This window comes from Ctenocephalides felis, unplaced genomic scaffold, assembly GCF_003426905.1.
Source record: "Ctenocephalides felis isolate EL2017-DRISC unplaced genomic scaffold, ASM342690v1 CF-g0.4_SCAFFOLD_00845, whole genome shotgun sequence".
In the NCBI taxonomy this organism is placed as follows: Eukaryota; Metazoa; Arthropoda; class Insecta; order Siphonaptera; family Pulicidae; genus Ctenocephalides; species Ctenocephalides felis.
Window position 1 is genome coordinate 90920311 of NW_020536999.1, and position 13187 is coordinate 90933497.

Consider the following 13187-nt stretch of genomic DNA (forward strand, 5'->3'; position numbering starts at 1 on the left):
ATTGACTGCAATACTCGAGTAAATTAAATTTGGAATATAAATTCATCACTGATGAAATTTTTAAATATTATCAAGCAGTTTAACAATAACTTACCTATATTGATTCAAAGTCTTTGATTAGGTAGCCATTTACTAGTAATTCTAGGATTTGAAATCATGCATCCTCTGATTTGCCTGGTTTTTTCCAACAGTTCTCGTCTTGACGTGTTTAGTTATTCAAGCCAATCCATTTGCACCCAATGCACCAAAGGTATATTGTATTGTTCGAGTGAGGATTTATTTCTGAAATAAAATAAATTCTTGAACTATTGTTATTTAAAGAGTAGAGTACATGAATATTTTAAATATTCGAGCTAAACATACCAATTTAATAAAAGCAGCAGAGCCTCTTTGAAATCCTACGGTAAGAATACATTGGTCCATTCTTTGAAATGGTTCTCTTCAGTTAGGGCCACGATTGCTTGTCACGTTATTTTCTTCAGGAATGCACATATTCCCCAATATGCATGTCGACAAGTCCACATTGTTTGATTCACCGTACGATTTGTAGAGTTATTTCTTTCAAAATGCAACATGTTCTACAATATGTAATCGCAAGTCCATATTGTTTCATCACTGTAGGAATTGCAGAGCATCCTTGTGATTTCCTTCAAGAATGCACATATCCACAATATGTATGTCGGCAAGTCCATATATGCACATCTTACTTCATACTTTAAATACAATGATCTCTTTCAATTAAGTTGTATTACTTTTACGAATTTGTTTATAGATTTTTATACTTGTATATTTTATTACCACATGAAAAATCTCTCTATGAATTAACATTATTTAATGGTAATTTCTTGAACAAATAAAAAAAAGTATTATTTGACTCAACATTTGTGTAAAAGCATTTCAAATTCTTTCACATTTTTTAATTATTGCATTAAATTAAATACCTTAACTTAATTGAGAGTAATATTCAAGCATTTAAAAAATAAATCTCTTGTATGTATATTTCAATTATTTCATTTTATTAATTACCTTTTATCCTCATTGACAACACAAAGGATGCAGGCAGCAAAGAGTTTAATAAAACAGATCCCGATTGAAGACCTGATACACTTGCTTTGCATAGTGATCGCAAATGACTGAAAAATAAAATGAATTGCATTAATTCAATAGTTCATATTTAGATTAAATAATACTTAGAGGCAAAAACATTGTTTCATCAAGGATTACAAAAATTTATGATTGATCATTCATCAGATCTCAAATATTCAAAATTTAGTAGTTGCTGAACAATTCCATTCATTATGATATGCAATGCCAAATTTATAATAAAAAATTTCTATATTTTACTTTCCAAATACTAAAATATTTCATAGTATTAATTGTAAATTATTTCATCACACAACCTTATGGTCACTATTGCTGCCATGCAGGGATAATGGTGCTTCTAAAGCTCTGCCGTAGACAATGTCATTTTCGACTTCATTTGTCTTCCCTGAAATAAAATTAATTGTTCATTAATTTTGCTTTCTAATGATATATTAAAAACCAATCATTTCAGTAACTTAATAAATAAATTTAAGTTTGAAATAAAATCTTGGGAAATAATGTAGAAATAAACATTTGTGATTTAATTGCAATAACAATTGTACGTATACAGTTACATTAAACACTAAATATTAACAATATTTTATTAAAAATATCATTGCATTTTATGAAAAATTACTCGTATTTCTTTCTTATAATTGTTGTCATTTTTATACTCATGTGTGTAATTATAACTATTTTATAATTACTAACCTTGATTAGGCCTTGGCAGAGCACGATGTGTCAAACACTTTCCATCTTTACTAAATTCCATTGTCTATTTCGAAACCTTCACTGTAAAAGAAATGAATTTAAGAACTTCATAATAATAATAATAAAAAAAATATAAACTGTGTTTTATTTGAATAAAATATTGAATTTAACTGTTGTACCTATCAAGAGCACGAGAGCCTTCCAGTTATTTGAGAGTTGACCAAGAATTGGCAGTAGCAGCCAGCTGCAGCCTATTCATAGCTGATGATGTTTTTCTAATATTCTTGTTTTGCATTGCCGGTATTCTCTGTAAAAAAAAAATTATTACATTAATTATTCAAATTTATATAAAAAATTACCGACGAATTTTTTAAATCATTTATATTATTTGACTGCAATACTCGAGTAAATTAAATTTGTAATGTAAATTCATCACTGATAAAATTTTTAAATATTATCAAGCAGTTTAACAATAACTTACATATATTTGATATAAAGTCTTTGATTAGGTAGCCATTTACTAGTAATTCTAGGATTTGTCATCATACATCCTCTGATTTGCCTGGCTTTCTTCCAACAGTTCTCGTCTTGACGTGTTTAGTTATTCAAGCCAATCCATTTGCACCAAATGCACCAAAGGTATATTGTATTGTTCGAGTGAGGATTATTTCTGAAATAAAATAAATTCATTAAACTATTGTTATTTAAAGAGTAGAGTACATGAATTATTTTAAATATTCGAGCTAAATATACCAAATTTAATAAAAGCAGCAGCCTCTTTGAAATCCTACGGTAAGAATACATTGGTTCCATTCTTTGAAATGGTTCTCTTCAGTTAGGGCCCACGATTGCTTGTCAAGTTATTTTCTTCAGGAATGCACATATTTCCCAATATGCATGTCGACAAGTCCACATTGTTTGATTCACTGTACGATTTGTAGAGCATCACCCTCGTTATTTCTTTCAAGAATGCACATGTTCCACAATATGTATATCGGCAAGTCCATATTGTTTCATTCACTGTAGGAATTGCAGAGCATCCTTGTTATTTCCTTCATGAATGCACATATTCCACAATATGTATGTCGGCAAGTCCATAATGCCACATCGTTAAGCGCGGTAGCGCCGGCACTTGTGAATTTCCAAGTTAAATGAATTTTTGTTATGAATCATTTGCCACAACAAGCATTTCAATGTCGATCTCAAAGATTTCCCAAACAGTTTTTATGTATTATTCATAATGCAAACGACGATTTGTTCAAATCATGATGTTGCTTCTAGTGTGTATTAGCAGAAAAATCAACTGTAAGACATGTGAGTAAATGTCATCTATTTAAAAATATCAGTGGATTGCAATTTCCTTCAATCTAGAAATTGAAAACTGTCAAATTAATATAAACCTAAAATAATTTTCAATGTAAATATTTCAAACAAATTAAGAAAATTCAACAACATTGAATTTTTAACTTATAAAGTTTTTACGAGATAATGTTTGCCATTCACATATAAAAATATATTACTTTGAATATTGTAGGTTAGGATAGTGAATGTTGTCAGCTAGAAATATAATAAAATCAATGTACCTAAATACGTACCTAAAATATACTTTACAATTATAACTGTAGCTAACAAATTGAATGGCAAACTCACTCAGTATATTGTCTAGGAACTCACTTTTCAATTTTTCAAGAATCAATAAATTAAAAATTTCAAGTGAAATTAAATTTGATTTTCATGAGCAAAAAATAAAGATAAATGAATGTTTGTTAGCATATTGATAAGAGGTACCATACATTCCAACAACATAGAACATTTTATATTATTCGCTTGAAATTGTTCAATTTCAGGCATTATTCAATTAAATTGTTAATTATATAAAATGTAGAACAAATTATATAAAAATAAATTGATAGTTCAAAATTGCAAAATCATATAATATATAGATGGTGTTCTTTTGCCTATCGATCATTTTGGCTTTTTTTTTTTGAACAGTTAATAAAATTAATTTATTAAATATTATCAAAATCACTAGAAATAAAATCAAGCATGAATGAAAAATATACAAGTAAAAAGTAAAATCCTTTGCTAATGCCAATGAAAGAATTTTCATTTGTATTTTTATCAAAACTTTATGATTTGAAATTCAAATATGATTCAACAGTAGACTGAGTTTGCATTCATATTTAATAATTCATATCATTATTTGATACAAATTCATAAATATTAAAACAGTTATAAAACTTGTATAATTTCATCAAATTTGTATGTATAAGCAACGTGCGCGTCATTCGTCATTCAGAATCCGAAGAGTAAAATGTATTTGAATTGGCAAGAAATTGAATATTCACGTTTTCTTATGAAACATATCTAATAATATAGTCAAAAATCAACTTATTTATCATAAACTACGACCTAGTGGTCGTTACTTCCTCATTGGGGAAACTAGCTATTTATGTGAAGAAAATCACTCTTTATATTACCACAAGCAATTCAAATTGTTATCTATTATTAATACATCATCAATATAATATCGATGCACAATATGTGACCAGAGTGTCTAAGAATCAAGAAAGGTTACTGCTTCTGAATGATTACACATATTTGGCAAAAATTACATCTAGTGCAAGAACCTATTGGAGATGCAGCAGCCAAAAAGGAGAAATTGCAGAGCCAGGGTAATAACACTAGGGAACAAAATTATAAGAACGTCGAGAAAACAACCAGTTTATCAAGATCATCAAAACATCAACTCAAAATATTTAAAATTTCAAGTCTCAGAATGTGAAATACAAAAAATACTGAATAAACAACATTTATAGTTCCAGGATCAACAAACTAATAAATCGAGGCATAAAATAATAATTACTATAAGTTCAACCTAATTAATTTGGTTGTAAAATTAAAAAGAAATAGTGACGGTTGATTTCAAGTAAATCCCTAATAGTAATAACTAGCAAATAATTTGTAATACAATTTTAAGAATTCATCAGCCAGTTTGTATCAATTTATTTATGAATATTTTAGGTGAAGCATATTTAAAATCATTACGATGGAGATCCCAGAAGCTGTAAAAATGATCCAAAACATGATCTATTCGAATCACCCATTGATATGAATATTTGCAGGATGAAAAACGTCAAATAGCCACCACACATTATCAAGTGGAACAGAAGAAAATCATATGTGAAGAAAAAATATAACAATCTATAAAAAAAATCTATTATAGAAATTCCAATATTCAGAATAGTCTTCATAATGAAAGACAAGGCTCTTAGAATAGCAATAGCAATAACTATATAATATTTGCTCTCAACGTTTGTAAACTTCTCCATAATAACTGATTATTACTCATTCAATTCAAGCTCTTGCAATATATTCCAAAAATAAAGCCAGTGATAAAATCTTTAGCGTATCAGCCTCAGAGGCTGAGCCTCTAAACTAAATCAGACAAAACTATTTAATTATCATGTTAATGATTCAGTTATAATAAGTCCAAAATGGCATATCGAAAAACTCAATTCAAGAATGTTGATTCAAGAAAAAGATGGTGTAGTTCTAATAGCTTTTTAATAGCTTGTTAAGATAAGATAAACATGTAACATATTTTTCGATAAATAATAAAGTATAACTTTGGTATCAAACCATTGCCGCCTTGCATGAAATTTATCTTTTATCTAGGTGTAAATATTTCTAATAAATTAGATCTAGCCACTGACCTTTACAGCTGCAAGTCACAAACAAACCTCTTGAATGCTCTAGAACAGGCATCGGCAACCTACGGCACGCGTGCCAGGCTTGGCACGCGATGGGGTTTTGAATGGCACTCTATAAAGTAATGAGGAAAATCGGAAATATCGAGTGATTTTTAAATAAGAGAAAATGTTTAATTATAATTAATTTTCTAACGTAGCTCGCTTTGAAGCTTATGTGCCTATATTTTCCTTCCTCATAAAACCAGATTTAATAGATCCATCAATAATACCGTTTGATTTGTTGACTTTCGAATGGATTAATGTTGATAATTTTGAAATGGAAATTATCAAACTAATATCTTCAGAATTATGGAAAACAAAATTGAAGGAATTACAAAAAAAAAACTGAAAGATGACTCTATGGAAAAATCGACTGCCATATTATATTGTTAAATGACATTGCCGGAAAAGATTTAATTGTTTAAAGAAAATTGTATGCGGTCTCCTTTCAGCTTTTGGTTCCACATATCTCTGTGAACAAATTTTTTCTCACATGAAACATATGCATTAACAACTAAGCATTCAGAATCTTGTGTGAAATTAAAAGTTACAAATTATACCCCGGATCTTGAAATGTTAAGGAAAAGGCACAAGGTTCGCATTAAAGTTGTTTAGTTTATATTCAGTGGCGTATTAAGTTTTCTGCCGCCCTAGGCCCTATCTGATCTTTTTAATAAACAATTTTTTACTTTGTTTAATTAAACTATAATTTTATTCTAAATTACTTAAATGCAACTTTTAACTTTCCGTAAAGTACTCGTAAATTATAGCAATCGCAAAAGATCGAAAATAATTTTTTTTGCATATTTTTACGTTTCAGACATTTTTGAACATTTTGGCATACCTTAAAAAAATTGATGTGTGTGTATGTATGTATGTTTCTTTCTCATAGATAAGAAAGTTCTGATTAGTTTTTGGCTAAGACGGGTTTAGCCGTTTGGAAAATACAGAACAAAAGTGCAAAAATTGCAATTCAGTTTTTGAAAGAGCCGAGAGGCTGGTTTCCGAATAATTCAAAAAAAAATTACTTGTACTGAAGGAATGAATAATTACCTAAATTTTTGGGAAGCAGGTTTAACGGTCGACCAATCTTTTTTTTGTAATTAGTAAAAGAGAGAAAAAATTCGTCAAAGTTTTAGCCTACAATTTTAAGTCGATTTTAAAAATTCAAAAACCATTCGAAAAATCTTGGTTGGAAATCGTATTCATTAATTTTTGGTAAAAACCTGCCGGACGATCGGACGAGCCGGTTGTTTGAAATTAGCATAAAAAAGCAAAAATATTACGTTTTTGGAATAAAGCCAGAAACCGATTTTTAAAATTGAAAAAAGATTTCTGAAAGATATCAATTAGGAGTCAAAATATTTGACTATTTTAAAAATTCATCAAAGTTTGATAAAACTTCATAATCAAAATTTGTGTTAAAAGGCGCTTTTGTTATGTGATAAATCAAAATTTAATTTTTAAAAACGCCTGAACTGATTTCACAAATTAAAAAGACATTGGACTAAACTCGATAAATAGAACCGAGATATTCAAAAATTTCGAGTTTTTTTTTAAATTCTAAATTAATTCGATTATTTGAAAATTTTAGATATTTTAATTTTCTCAAAATTTTGATACCAGTGGACTTGCCGTTTCGGAAAACTAATCATTTCTTCATATCACTAAAATACCACGAACAAAATATTTTTTGAGTCATTCCAATCGGATGATCTGTACTCTCAAAACCTTCATGACCACTTTTGCACCTTCTGCGCTCTGTATCTCCAAAAATGCTAAACCTGCCTTTGGCATAAACAGTACGCCTCTCAGTCAAAGCCAAGTGAATATTTTTTGAATCATTCATGGTGATTGATCCTTGCAAAGGATAATTAAACTATCTAAGAAGTAAACTTTGAAAATTAAAAATCTTGGTACGGAATGATTCAAAATAATGAAGACAAAATTTGTAATAATTAATAATTTTTTTATAAAAAATCTAATAATTTGATGTCAATGATCATTTTTTATCACCAAATGACACCTTTTTGGGTCACCAAAAACGCTGACCATGCTCTCGCAAAATTTTCGATAGTTCTTATTTCGTCATACAAGTAAAAAGTGTCTTGAATTATTCAAATAGGACGCTCCGTTTTTGAAAAATTGAATTAGCACTTTTTTCACTCTTTGCTCCCTATTCCGAAATGGATGGAACTGTCTTTGCAAAAAACTAATCAGCACGTCTTTCCGAATGCCAATTGGCAAAGAATTGTAACCGCATAAACACATGCATACATCCATTTTTTCTAAGGCATGTCAAAATGTTCAGGAGAACTTGAAGCGTAGAGTTATATAAAGAATTTTATTTATGATTTTTTAGGATTATTATTACTTAGCCTTCCTGAAGTTGAAAAAAAGGCAATTGGAGGAAGCATACCAAATTGTCAGATATTTTAGTTTAAGATTTAATTTTATACTACAGGCATATTTAAAAAAATATATTTTCACGTACAAAAAAATGACATAAATTAATTAACAACAATGAATATATTGTGTTAATTCGCCATTGTTTGATTTAATACCGAAAATAAAACTAGAAACAATCGAACAGTTTTTAAAGCGTTTTAATTATAAGATTCACCTGAACAAAATTACAACTAATGGGGTGGGTGGCATCGTGCCTTAAGGCAAATTGCTTGAACTTCCCGTACCGTAACGAAATGTTCGAGGAATATTGAATGTTTTCAAATAGATTATTATAAATATTGTAACATTGTCTAATATTTATAAGAATTATATTAACTGAATTGCAGAGTTGAAATTATTTGTTTAAAGTATATTAAAACTATAGTCAGAATTAAAAATAAAATCTGAATTATTTTCGATATACAAAAAATAAAAATTAAAAAAAAAAAAAAATGGAACAAAAAATTTTTTTTCCAAAATCAATTATTTTGTTAAGACAAGCAGAAAGTTCTTTGAATCAATTGAATCGGACGCTTAGTTCTCTCAAAAACTGCCATTTTTTGTACATTTAGCTCTGTATCTCCGAAATGGCTGGGCCTGCCTTTGCGAAAAACTAATAACCCCTTCTCCCAATCATTACTAATTGAATGTTTTTTAGATCATTCAAATCGGATGCTCCGTTCACTCAAAAACTCGATTTCTATTTTCTGCACTCTTTGCTCCGTATCTCCGAAACGGCTGGACTTGCCTTCGCCAAAAACTAATCAGCTCTTTTCCCTATCAATAGGAATCGAATGTTTTTTAAACCATTCAAATCGGTTGATCCGTACGCCCGAAAACGTGGACGAAAATTTGTATCCATACATACATACACACACACACACATCCATTTTTTCTGAAGTATGCTAAAACGTTCAGAAACCTTCAAAACGTCGAGAAATGTAAAAATTTTCAATTCCGATTTTCGGCTCATTACAATAACTTACCCAACGGGAAGTTAAAAAAACGAACAGTTTTTCAATATTTCTTCAAAAAATCTTATCAGTTTGATAATTATTATATTAAATATGATACATCAAGAAAATATCAATGCGGCACCCACGAATAATAAATTTGATTAGAATACGCATTACGTTCTATTTCATCGAAAATGATCTCTAAATTTACAAAAAAAAAATTTCAGGATCTATCCTTGAAATGAATTGTCGTGTCATTTCATCGAGTTTAAAATATTTACATTTTGAAAAACTTGCCGCCCCAGGCCCGGGCCTAACGGGCCTATGGGGTAATCCAGCACTGTTTATATTAGAAATTCTTGTTATTTGTTAATAAAAATGTTTAAAAGATAAATTTGGTTATAATTCTTCTCCCCTAGAACCTAACTATATATTTCAAAATTAAGGTGGCACTCTAAATCATATTGGTAGAGTGGCTTGGCACACTACAGTTAAAAGCTTGCCGACCCCTGCTCTAGAAGACGAGCATGCTGAAGAGAGTATCACTCACCACACACCATCTACAAAAGTGCCATTGAAACCAATATCGGGTTTGATGAAGTACTTTAACAGCAACTACTGTATCTCTTGGGCAGCATGATGACAAACCAAATGTGCTCATTTAATAGTATAGCTTGTATCGGGCATACCTGCTGAACAAGTAAGAAATATATTTAACCAAGAAATAATAATGAACAATGATTTTTTTTAATTCGATGTAGAAAGATATTGTATGTTTATTTTTCACTAATCATTAGTATTAAATTATTATATTTATTAGTTAATTAGCTTTCTGTATATATTCTAATATTCTGAATTGTTTCATCGGACTATTTGTTCGTATTTGATGTTTTACTAAAAAAATTTATTTTTTATATATATGTATATATATATATATATATATATATATATATATATATATATTCAATAGATAAGTCCTGGATTTTTTCAATATATTGATTGTTTCTTTTCCAAACAGTAAATCCAATAATAAAAACAATTTGTTTTTTTTTAAGATATTTAATAACGACGTTTCGGAAATAGATACGTTCCATCATCAGGTTTATTCTGTAATAATTTATATAACTTCATAAACAATGAATACCGTTATTTTAATCTCTCCATTATATAAAACTCTATTTACAAAAATAAATTTCTTTTAATCGTATACGCGTTTCCAATAATCATTGAACATACCTGTATTTATAAAATTTTATCATGCTTCTTTATTCAAATAACGATTTTATTTAATTCATTTGATGTTTGCGTTGACCAACACTTGCTTCACATTTTTAAACATAAATATAAATACTTCTTTACATTTTTTAAATCATTGAAATCATACGCCGCTCAGTTCTCTCAAAAAATGAAGTGCCATATTTGGCACTTTTTGCCCCGTACCATCAAAACGGCTGGACCTGTCTGTGCCAAAAACTAATCAGGACGTCTCCTTATCAATTCAAGACGACTGTTTTCTTAATCATTTCAATCATTACCGACATCGTCGACAAATATTTCGGGAAAAATTATTTATTTTGAATTAATTATTATATATTACAACACTGTTTTAGAACTTGTATTGAATAAATTATTTGTCAAATATTGACAGGTCCAGTGATTCCGAGATCCAATAAAAATCAATAAAAAAATCAATAAATCATTTGTATTCCAAAATTTTATACAGATTTCAATAATAAGTACAAACTTTGTTCACATTGTTATGGATAAAGTATCAAAATTTATACAGTTTAACCGTAAAACTCCGACGCGGCGCATACTCGCTCCGATATTCCATCTCGCCCACCGCGATCGCTTCGAAAAAAAATTCAAAGTACATTTTTTTCTTCCTGATTTTTTTTATTGATGGACAGCTAATGAAATTTTAGGAAAAGTGAAGAAATTTCAAGTCTATAGGATTACTAGAAGTGTTCTTTTTTTTTAATTGAAGCCGAAAAAAGTCTGGCCGGATCACTCCGACCGACGGAGGGTTAATTATATGTTAAAACGATGTACAAATTTATAAAAAACTAAACTGGTGATTCAAATATGTACCAGTAGCAAAATAATTTTAAGAATCTAAGAGCTGTGTTAATAAGAAATCGTAATTTTTGGCATATTGAAAAAATCCTAACCACTGACCCATTGCCGCCCCATTTGTCTTGCAAAATCTATTAAGCAACGCAGTCTACTTTAAACTAATATTTGAAAGTGTAAATGGATGGATGATTTCAAATGATTCATAAAATTCTAGTGATATATAAATCAAAATGTACTCGGAAGCCGCAGTAATTGCGTCCACGCAATTAATTCATTTTGTATAATGAAAAGCCAAAATGATCAAAACTGAAAATAAAACTACAAGATCTCGTATTACGGAAATTCGGTATCGGTACCCACAAAATCAACTCGAAAACCTTGAAATTAATACAAAAATATGTATCACTGACCTTTTCTCCTGTAAACGGTGCTGCATCAGTTCCAATTTCTCATGTAAATTAGACTTGATAAGGGCACAATTACAAACACTTGAAATAAATAGGTATAAAATTATCGCACTATTAAACTGAATTCAATTCGTAACCATGTTGAACTCACGCAACAAGCCGGTCTCGGCTACGTCCATTTCGCCGAGACCCTTCTAGCCGTACACCGTACACCGCCGCAGTCGAAAACGAAATGATATCCTCTCGCAATGGCAGGCAGGCCGATTCGAGTGGTGGGGAGAGCAACTAGGTGATAGGTGATGGGCGGTGATGGGCGTGGCCTACGCCTGCGACATATCTTTGTCCTTGTCTTGCGCATTAACTCCTATGCGTGGAACAGAGTGCGAAATAGTACTCGAGCGCACTCGCACATGACATAGTTGTCCTTCTCTGTACGCAGAATTGCATAATGGCCGATCGGCTTCCGAAAGAACCAGCGCCATTATCATGTTGTTTGAGCTTCTGTCTGTCGGCAAACTGCAACGTAAAATCATATTATAATTATTTTTATATTTCAATCGACATATAAAGGAACTTTTTCTGTAGAATTTATAATAAAAGTTTATGTAAATAATAACACAACCGTTCATGCAGAAGGATAAAAACAGACTAACTGATTCTTTATGATACTGATATATTCTTTAACTAATCACTTTGAATCGTTTACGAATTTTTAATTATTTTGGACATAATATAAAAAGACGGAATGTGCAGGACATTCTCTGATGCCATTCTTGCTTTAAAACTCCGTTTTGTTGAAATCCAAAATGTACATATTTCGCATAAAAAGAAGTTTGCAAAATATAATTATTTTATTATTGGTTTTCCATTGTAATTGTTCACACCAAAATCACAGCATCCGATATATTGATATAGAAACAAATCAAATATCTAAATAAAAAATTATTATAAAATAAAATCAATCAATACAAAAATTAAACTTTGAAAACATTGTAAATACAAATATAATTTGTAGTTGTAATAAAAACTAGTTGGTATTGGTATTTTGCCTTGAGGCAAGTTACATGAACTTTCTGATATGTGTAAATAATCGACTATATAAATTAATTTATGAGCGATTAAACGTATTCCGAGTAGATTTATTACACATAATTGAAAACGAACAAACACGTTAACTCGAGTATTTTCTAAAAGCAAATTTTCAAAAATTAATAACTTTTATAATTGAACCAGTTTCGGTAGGACTTAATGGTTTAGATGTACATTGAGATCAAGTACTCTAGCGTTATACCAAGTAAATCGTCTAATTTTAATTTAACGAACGTCAAAAAAACTACTCATTTTCTCAAACTTGATGAATTTTTAAATTCAACTACTAGTAAGGCCATAATAATTCAGTAAGATCCATAAGACCATAGTATATATCGCCCTAAAAAGTTCCATAAAAATCGGCTTAATATTTTTTCAACGGTTAATTACAAGGAAACGGCTCGGTAGATTTCACACCAAAAACTAATCAGTATCATTCCCAACTAATATCTTTCGAACAGTTTTTTTTTTTATCGATTCGGTAGAATGAGCTTAAATGTGGACGAAAAGTTTAACATTTTTTTCAAATTACAAAGAAACGGCTTGGAAGATCGTCTCACAAAACTGAGAACCAACTATAGTGCTCATTGAGATACATCGAATGACTTAAATTTCTAAAATCATTCAGGCGTTTTTGATCAAACGTCGATTAAAGGTCTTGCAAA

General features: G+C 29.7%; 2 long non-coding RNA genes across 3 annotated transcripts in view; both read right to left on the reverse strand.

The window, feature by feature from the left end:
- Positions 1-1841: 1841 nt before the first annotated feature.
- Positions 1842-13187, reverse strand: part of LOC113363586 — a 22823-nt gene continuing 11477 nt past the window's right edge. Inside the window, exons 6-9 of one of the 2 annotated variants that reach the window (XR_003365921.1) lie at positions 11585-11949; positions 11437-11514; positions 9501-9639; positions 1842-1875 (exon numbers count right to left, since the gene is read on the reverse strand). This is a non-coding gene — a long non-coding RNA (uncharacterized LOC113363586). Of the gene's footprint in view, positions 1876-9416; positions 9640-11436; positions 11515-11584; positions 11950-13187 lie in introns of those variants that run through there. The other variant, XR_003365920.1, reaches the window with a different exon arrangement.
- Positions 2049-5555, reverse strand: LOC113363584. Its single transcript, XR_003365919.1, has 4 exons — positions 5511-5555; positions 2548-3161; positions 2276-2464; positions 2049-2101 (listed from the first exon to the last, which is right to left on the reverse strand). It is a non-coding gene; the product is annotated as an uncharacterized LOC113363584 (long non-coding RNA).